The sequence below is a fragment of the Mustelus asterias genome, chromosome 22, assembly GCF_964213995.1.
Source record: "Mustelus asterias chromosome 22, sMusAst1.hap1.1, whole genome shotgun sequence".
NCBI lineage: Eukaryota > Metazoa > Chordata > Chondrichthyes > Carcharhiniformes > Triakidae > Mustelus > Mustelus asterias.
In genome coordinates, this window is record NC_135822.1 from 34,238,282 (window position 1) to 34,248,386 (window position 10,105).

Consider the following 10,105-nt stretch of genomic DNA (forward strand, 5'->3'; position numbering starts at 1 on the left):
AACTACCCAGCCTTCAGGAGAACAGTGACCACGACACCACACAACCCTGTCACAGCAACCTCTACAAGGCATGCCGGATCATCGACACGGATGCCATCATCTCACGTGAGAACACCATCCACCAGGTACACGGTACATACACTTGCAACTCGGCCAACGTTGTCTACCTGATACGCTGTAGGAAAGGATGTCCCGAGGCATGGTACATTGGGGAGACCATGCAGACGCTGCGACAACGGATGAATGAACACCCGTTCAACAATCACCAGGCAAGACTGTTCTCTTCCTGTTGGGGAACACTTCAGCGGTCACGGGCATTCAGCCTCTGATCTTTGGGTAAGTGTTCTCCAAGGCCGCCTTCACAACACACGACAACGCAGAGTCGCTGAGCAGAGACTGATAGCCAAGTTCCGCACACATGAGGACGGCGTCAACCGGGATCTTGGGTTCATGTCACACTATCTGTAACCCCCATGACTTGCCTGGGCTTGCAAAATCTCACTAACTGTCCTGGCTGGAGACAATATACATCTCCTTAACCTGTGCTCAACCCTCTCTCCACTCACATTGTCTGTACCTTTAAGACTTGATTACCTGTAAAGACTCGCATTCCAACCATTATTTTGTAAATTGAGTTTGTGTCTTTATATGCCCTGTTTGTGAACAGAACTCCCACTTACCTGATGAAGGGGCAGCACTCCAAAGGCTTGTGGCTTGTGCTACCAAATAAACCTGTTGGACTTTAACCTGGTGTTGTGAGACTTCTTACTGTAATAGAATCATTACAGTGCAGGAGGCTATTTGGCCCATCGAGTCTGCACAGACCACAATCCCATCCAGGCCCTATCATCATTAACCCCACTTATCTACCCTGCTCATCCCCCTGACACTCAGGGGCAATTTACTGTGGCCAATCCTCCTAATCCGCACATCTTTGGACTGTGGGAGGAAATCGGAGCACTTGCACGTCCTCCCCCTGCAGGCAGGGGGAGAACATGCAAACTCCACCCAGACAGTCACCCGAGGCCGGAGTTGAACCCGGGTCCTTGGCGCTGTGAGGCAGCAGTGCTAACCACTGTGCCACCGTGCTGCCCTTAATCTGGAATTTAAAAGTCTAGTGAAGGCCATGAAACCATTGTCAATTGGTGGCAAAGCAGTTGGCACTGCTACCTCACAGCGCCAGGGACCCGGTTTCGATTCCTGCCTTGGGTCACTGTTCGTGCAAAGTCTGCACGTTCTCCCCGTGTCTGCATGGGGTCCCTCCCACCGTCCAAAAGACATGCTGGTTAGGTGCATTGGCAATGCTAAATTCTCCCTCAGTGTACCTGAACAGGCGCCAGAGTGTGGCGACCAGGGGATTTTCACAGTAACTTCATTGCAGTGTTAATGTAAGCCTACTTGTGACACTAATACATAAACTTTAAAACCCATCTGGTTCTTTAATGCCCTTCAGGGAAGGAAATCCTCAGCAATGCCCCTAAACAAGGACAATTAGGGATGGGCAATAAACGCTGGCCACATCCCATGAACGAATAGTAACAAAAAATAGCTGATATCAGATACAATCCGAGACAACATCATATTTCTGAACTGTATCCTTCCCGCTTTTCCCCATTGCCTTAAGGGTTGCCAAGCAACCACCGGTATGTATCAACTCACTCTTATTTTGATTTGATTTATTATTGTCACATGTATTGGAATACAGTGAAAACTATTGTTTCTTGCGCGCTATACAGAAAAAACATACCATTCATAGAGTATATAGGGGAGTAGGAAAGGAGAGAGTGCAGAATGTGGTGTTACAGTCATAGCTCGCCTGTCGAGAAAGATCAGCTTAATATAAGGTCAGTCCATTCAAAAGTCTGATGGCAGCAGGGAAGAAACAGTTCTTGAGTTATAGAAACATTTAGAAGATAAGGAGGAGGAGGCCATTCGGCCCTTCGAGCCTGCTCCACCATTCATCACAATCATGGCTGATCATCCAACTCAATAGCCTAATCCTGCTTTCTCCCCATAACCTTTGATCCCAATTGCCCCAAATGCTATAATCCATCCATACATTCAATGTTTTGGCATCAACTACTTCCTGTGGTAATGAATTCCACAGGCTCACCACTCTTTGGGTGAAGAAATGTCTCCTCATCTCCGTCCTAAATGGTCTACCCTGAATCCTCAGACTCTGACCCCTGGTTCTGGACTCCCCCACCATTGGGAATATCCTCCCTGCACCTACCCTGTCTAGACCTGTTAGAATTGTATCAACCTCTATAAAATTCTTATACTTATCGGGCGGGTTTCTCCAGCTACGAGGTCAATGGACCTTTGCATGGTCCATCATCCCCTGCCCGTGACAGTTCCCGTGGTGGGCGAGACGGGAGAATTCCAGCCATCTAGCCCCATCAACCACTGCCCTAGTCAGATGGGCAGCACGGTGGCACAGTGGTTAGCACTGCTGCCTCACAGCACCAGAGATCCGGGTTCGATTCCTGGCTTGGGTCACTGTTTGTGTGGAGTTTGCACGTTCTCCTCATGTCTGCGTGGGTTTCCTCCGGGTGATCCAGCTTCCTCCCAAAGTTCAAAAGATGTGCAAGTTAGGTGCATTGGCCATGCTAAATTCTCCCTCAGTGTACAGAACATAGAACATAGAAAAACTACAGCACAAACAGGCCCTTCGGCCCACAAGTTGCGCCGGTCATGTCCCTACCTACCTAGGCCTATATATAGGCTTACCTATAACCCTCAATCCTATTAACTCACCCAGAAGTCTCTTAAAAGACCCTATCGAGTTTGCCTCCACCACCATTGACGGCAGCCGATTCTACTCACCCACCACCCTCTGAGTGAAAAACTTACCCCGACATCTCCTCTGTACCTACTCCCCAGCACCTTAAACCTGTGGCCTCTCGTAGCAGCCATTTCAGCCCGGGGAAAAAGCCTCTGAGAATCCACCCGATCTATACCTCTCAACATCTTGTACACCTCTATCAAGTCACCTCTCATCCTTCGTCTCTCCAAGGAGAAAAGACCGAGCTCCCTCAACCTATCCTCATAAGGCATGCCATCCAATCCAGGCAACATCCTTGTAAATCTTCTCTGCACCCTTTCAATAATTTCTACATCCTTCCTGTAATGAGGCGACCAGAATGGGGTCTGATGAGGGTCTTATAAAGCTGCATCATTATTTCCCAACTCCGAAACTCAATCCCTCGATTGATGAAGGCCAGCACACCATATGCCTTCTTAACCACCTCCTCTACCTGCGAGGCCGATTTAAGAGTCCTATGGACCCGGACCCCAAGGTCCTTCTGATCCTCTACAGTACTAAGAATCTTACCCTTGATATTATACTTCTTCATCCCATTTGACCTGCCAAAATGGACCACTACACATTTATCCAGGTTGAAGTCCATCTGCCACTTCTCCGCCCAGTCTTGTATCCTATCTATGTCACGCTGCAACTTCTGACATCCCTTCAAACTATCCACAACACTACCAACCTTCGTGTCGTCGGCAAACTTACCAACCCATCCCTCCACTTCCTCATCCAGGTCATTTATGAAAATGACAAACAGCAAGGGTCCCTGAACAGATCCCTGGGGCATTCCACTGGTGACCGACCTCCATTCAGAAAAAGACCCATCTACAACTACTCTCTGCCTTCTGCAGGCAAGCCAGTTCTGGATCCACAAGGCAACAGCCCCTTGGATCCCATGCCCTCTCACTTTCTCGAGAAGTCTTGCATGGGGGACCTTATCGAACGCCTTGCTGAAGTCCATGTAAACCACATCTACCGCTTTTCCTTCGTCAACGTTGTTTAGTCACATTTTCAAAGAACTCCACCAGGCTCATAAGGCATGATTTGCCTTTGACAAAGCCGTGCTGACTACTTTTGAGCATACTAAACTTCTCTAAATGTTCATAAATCCTGTCCCTCAGGATCTTCTCCATCAACTTACCAACCACTGAGGTTAGACTCACCGGTCGGTAATTTCCTGGGCTATCCCTATTCCCTTTCTTGAATATAGGAACCACATCCGCAATCCTCCAATCCTCCGGAACCTCTCCCGTCTCCATCAACGATGCAAACATCATCGCCAGAGGCTCTGCAATCTGTACCCGACCAGGTGCCGGAGTCTGGTGACTCAGGGAGTTTCGGGGAGTAACTTCATTGCAGTGTGAATGAAAGCCTACTTGTGACACTAATAAATAAACTTTAAATGTTGACTTAAATGTTTACAAAGATTTGGCTTCTCTGCCTATCAGCTGATCCACTGGATTGGTTACAAAGCTGATAAGATAAGAGGGTGAAAGGTAGAGAGATATTGCACAGCTAATTAGTGAGCTTGATGGCCACACAATTCATATTCTCAATTCCGCTGACATCAAAGGAACTGAAGACTGTCACCAACGCCACTAATGCAAAAAACTGCACTAAACTTAAGTGATGACGGAAGTGTTAATGTGATAAAAATAATACACAGGAGCTTAGTAGAAAAGCAATTGTCACGTTGGAAAGTATGGAACATGAACTTGAAAACTTCTAGTGCTATGGGAGGCCAATTACCCCAAACCAATCCTTTTTGTTAGTTCATCTTATCCTCAAGAAATGCTTTAATGCACAGCACCATGATGTTGTGGAGCATGGATGTAGTATAGAATCCCCACAATGCAGAAGGAGGCCATTCAGCCCATTGAGTCTGCATCGACTCTGTCAGAGTGGGGCGGATTTTACCATCCAGCCCATCATGGGAATCGTAGCGGGCGAGGGGCGGACCATGGAAACATCCGTTGACCTCGGGTGGGACTTTCAGGTTTTGGCCAAGCGAGGCTGGAAAATCCTGCCCAGTATCTCGCCCAGGCTCTCCCCCCGCCCCCACCCTATTCCCATAACCCCACACATTTAGCATGACCAATCCATCTAACCTGTACATCTTTGGACTGTGGGAGGAAACCGGAGCATCCGGAGGAAACCCACGCAGACACGGGGAGAACGTGCAGACTCTTCACAGACAGTTATCCGAGGCCGGAATTGAACCCGGGTCCCACCAGTGCCAACCACTGTGCCCCTGTGCCACCCTTCACTGTTATTTTCCAGCTACTCCAGACAAGTTTTATGAATCAGACAACTTATCTCGCACTGTTGCCCAGGTCAGGTAACCAGGCCAAATGACCACATTATTGTCTCAACACAGAACCATCAGCAGCAGGAGGGGACTATGTCGGAGTCCCATGGACGTAAGGCCTCATCACTGAAGTCCATGTGACTATAGCCTCCTTCCACAGATTAGCGAATGAGGTGGGTCAGTAATGTCACACTTTGCAGATTATTCTTACCTTTTCTGAGTTATCATGGCTAATCCAGGCTCGAAGGGCCGAATGGCCTACTCCTGCTTCTATTTTCTAAGTTTCTATGTAACCTGCAGATCACCCGAGGCTGGAATTGAACCCGGGTCCCTGGCGCTGTGAGGCAGCAGTGCTAACTAACTAACTAACCATTGTGCCCTGTGATTCACGTGAATGGGCAGTTGAAAGTCCAAGCTGGACATTACCCCACAGGAAAGGATCAAATGAAATGGAACAGAATGATTTTATCGTCTTAGTTTCTATTTCCTTGGCAGTGTTGTCTGGCTTTCTATTACTGGGCAGCAAGTGATAGAGAGAGAGAGAGAGAGAGAGGGAGGCTATGATTGTAAGTGAGTGAGGACCCTGACAGGTCCCAGCGCAGAGGTACCTGGAGCAGGAGGTGTGAGATTGGCTTAACACGATGAGGTGATGGACCACATATGGCACCACAGGCTGTAATTGGAATTCCAAATCTCAAAACCGTGGAATCAAAAAACAAATCCCAGCTTTCAGGTGTTGTGAAAATAACAAAATGACCTTAATTTCCTATGTGTATGCTGGTGTCCAATCTGGTCCCACTGTGCATGTAACTGAACAACAGGGAGATAATGGTGTAGTGTTAACATCACTGGACTGGCAATCCAGAGATTCAGACTAATCATCATATTAGTTCAAATCCCACCATGACAGATTGTGGAATTTAAATTCAGTTAGTTAATCATTTCAATGAATAATAAATAAGTTGGAAGCTAACTCTTAGTCTCAGTAATGGTGACCATGAAAACGGCTGTAACAGAAACCCATCTGGTTCACTAATGACCTTTAGGGAAGGAAATCTGCCAACCTTACCTGGTCTGGCCTACATGTGACCCACAGCAATGGGGTTGAAATGGACTGCCCTCTGAAATGGTTATTTAGTTGTAACAAACTGCTCGCACTGTTGGTATACATGGACTATAGTTCAGTTTATTTATTATGTCACAAGTAGGCTTACATTAACACCGCAACGAAGTTACAGTGAAAATCCCCTAGTCACCACACTCCGGCGCCTGTTCGGGTACACTGAGGGAGAATTTAGAATGGCCAATGCACTTAACCAGCAGGAAGGAAACTGGAGCACCCGGAGGAAACCCACGCAGACACGGGGAGAACGTGCAGACTCCGCACAGACAATGACCCAAGCTGGGAGTCGAACTCAAGTCCCTGACGCTGTGAGGCAGCAGTGCTAACCACTGTGCCACCAGAGGGATTATGTGACAAAAAGAGTTGATGCTGCAAGACAAAGCTGGCGGTAATGAGATAAGTAAAAAGACGAGAGATGAGACAAGAGGAACTGTAAACGGCGAAAAGAAAGTATGCTGTCTGCAGTCTGGGGAATGGTGAAGGTCTGAAATTGTTGAACTTGGTGCTGGGTTCAGAAGGTTGTACAAGATTCGCAGTTAAGCTGGCGGCCTGAACTCCACTAAGATTCAGCAGTAAACACAAACAGATCTTTGGTTCAAGGTTGTTGGTTCCAATTCAACTTGGTTGACTTCTTTGACAAGAATTTAGTACAGTCTATTAAAATTGATTGGAAAATAATTGGCCTCGAGACCTTTCATTAAAATTACTGGTGATTCAGGAATGAAGGTATAATCACAATAATAAGTATGGATACAATCAATTCAAGCAGAATGATGCATATGACAGGTCGGGTTGTCGAGTTATTTGCATGCGAGGCGAGCTTGTACTGTTGTCTCTCATGCAAAGGAGGCACCATTCTTGCAGGATGTTGCAATTCTATATTCAGACAGATCAGAAACATTCGAATATATCTCCAGCTGGCCATGGCGCTGTTTGAATAGTGAATTAACTAAACAACTCCTTCGCTACATCCCATTCTCCCCATTGAAAAAAGAGATTCGCCTCTTTCATTCTGTGCTCCTGTGACGATGGTAAACCTACGGTATCAATGCGTACAATGACATCAACAAATACATTATGAGTTGATCCAGGGATCTTGTACCCTCAACAGAGAACAACTCTCAAATTGACAGGAAGACAGAGCTACCACACTGCAGTGCTAACCCTTTGGCTCCTCACTGGAAGGATAGGATAGTGAATTTGCCTTTTTATCACTGAGCATTCCTGTAATATTGTTTAAATGTTGTACAACTGCTGTGTTTCTGTTGCCCTGTCAGTTATCTTGAGAATCTGAGGCATTGTGAGTTTACTATTGGGATGGCTTTCCCCATCAAATGAAAATCACCAGATTGAAGAGTGGCAGGGACCCGGGTTCAATTCCGGCCTTGGGTCACTCTTTGTGTGGAGTTTAAGTTTTTTTAAGTTTATTCATTAGTGTCACAAGTAGGCTTGTATTAACACTGTCATCAAGTTACTGTGAAAATCCCCTAGTCGCCACACTCCGGTGCCTGTTCGGGTACACTGAGGGAGAATTTAGCATGGCCAATGCACCTAATCAGCCCATCTTTGAGACTGTGGGAGGAAATCGGAGCACCTGGAGGAAACCCACACAGATACGGGGTGAATGCGCAGACTCCACACTGACCGTGACCCAAGCCGGCAATCGAACCCGGGCCCCTAATGCTGTGAGGCAGCAGTGCTAACCACTGTACCACCATGTCTGCGTGGGTTTCCTCCCACACTCCTAAAATGTGCAGGTTAGGTTGATTGGTCATGGTAAATTGCTCCTTAGGATCCTTAGGGGATTAGCAGGGTAACTACTCGGGGTTGCAGGGATAGGGTCTGGGTATAATGCTATGTTGGAGAGTCAGTGCAGTCCCGATGGGCTGAATGGTCTCCTTCTGCACTGTTGAGATTCTATGATCATACACACTATCAGTATTTCCCTCCCTCCTCCCTTACCAAAGGTGCTGCCATGTGATGGTGGCAAGGTTTACAGGTGGCAGTTATACTGCAATGCCCGCTCCATTCTTAATACGTGAATTTTAAAAACTCTGTCATGGGATGTGAGCGCTGTGGCAAGGCCACTATTTGGTGCCCCTCCCTAATTGTCTTTGAGAAGGCAGTGGTCAGTCACCTTCTTAAACCACTGCAAGCCATGTGGCTGAATCAATTGCTTCAGAGTGGGTGAGGTGGAGCGAGAGGGGTGGGGTGGTTGGAATGGTAGGGTAGGCTGGCACGGTGGCACGGTGGTTAGCACTGCTGCCTCACATCTCAAAGGACCCGGGTTCAATTCCTGCCTCCTGCCAAAGGTTGAAAGTCATTCGATTTGATCTTTATTTTACTCCCTTATTGTACACATTATATAATTGGCTTTAGCTATTCACTCTGGTAATACATTCTAGCAAAACATAACGGGGGCAATCTTACCAGAAAAATTTTATGTCCCGAATGAGTGTGAAGTTGGGAGAAATGCACATCATTTTTTGGGCAACTTGAAAATAGAATCTTATCTGACTTAATCTTGCCAAACTTGGAATCCACCAGAAGGAGTGGGCGGGGCCTAAATTGCCCAAAGGCTGGCTGATTTCAGCAGAGGTCGCAATTGCGCATGTGCAGCCGCCCCCCCCCCCCCCCCCCCCGCCTGGCCTGGACCAATTCCCCCCCCCACCCCGTGCCCGGATGGATCGCTCCCTCTCTCCCTTGCCCGGACTGATGCCGTCACGAGCTCACTAATAATGTTTCAACGCTACTTTCAATAGCATTTAAATATTACCATCAACATCTCACCCTTTTTGGGTGCTACGCTGATCTTGCCAGATATCCGATGCCGGCAAGATCACAAGAGGTGTGAAATCGGGCGTGAACCTGATTTCTCGGCTCTCTCGCAAGCTTACTGGCTCGCGCTGCCCATCGGCCGGCGGGACAACATGGTGAGATCACCCCCAACATCCTTGGATGAGACTTTAGACCACCACTATCCCTGTCAAGCGGATATGAACGAGCCTGTGGAACTATACAAAGAAGTTCAGGTGAGTTCTGTGGGTGTCCCGATCAATATTTACATGTTAACCATCATCACGAAAACAGATTGTCCACTCATTTAACTAGTTGCTCACAGGTCATCACTGTGTACAAAATGGCTGCCATGTTCCTACATCATCACCCTTGAAGTGTTCTTCATTGACGATGAAATGTTCTGGGATTCAAAGCCATGGAAGGCGCTATGTAAGTCGGGATTATTCAAGTGTTATTTTTGTTCACTTGTCCTCTGTTATGATGGGTATGGGGAATCGTCAATAAAAGAAAAACTTCATTTAATAGTCACAAGTAAGCTTACATTAACACTGCAGTGAAGTTACTGTGAAAATCCCCTACTCGCCACACTCCAGTGCCTGATCGGAGAATTTAGCATGGCCAATGCACCTAATCAGCATGTCTTTCGGACTGTGGGAGGAAACTGGCGCAAACGGAGGAAACCCACGCAGACACGGGGAGTACGTGCAGACTCCGTACAGACAGTGACCCAAGCCAGGAATCGAACCCGGGTCCCTGGAGCTGTGAGGTAGTAATGCTAACCCACTGTGCCACCGTGCCAACCCATTGTGCCACCGTGCCATCCATAGATCTCCCTGTGGGCCTCGTAGAATATGAGCTCTCCTATCTGCTGAGTGGAGGCTCTCCCAATAAGAAAGGAGTAGCGGGGGGTTTTAAAACAGCTGGTTGCACTCAGGCCGGCTCTGGGGCTGACCTGCATACTGTAGCCACTGAGCAGCACTCATGCACATTGTAAATAAAGGGTGATAGTGACAGAAGACCGGCCTTAGCAAGATTATTACATCCTCTTTCCCCTCTCCTG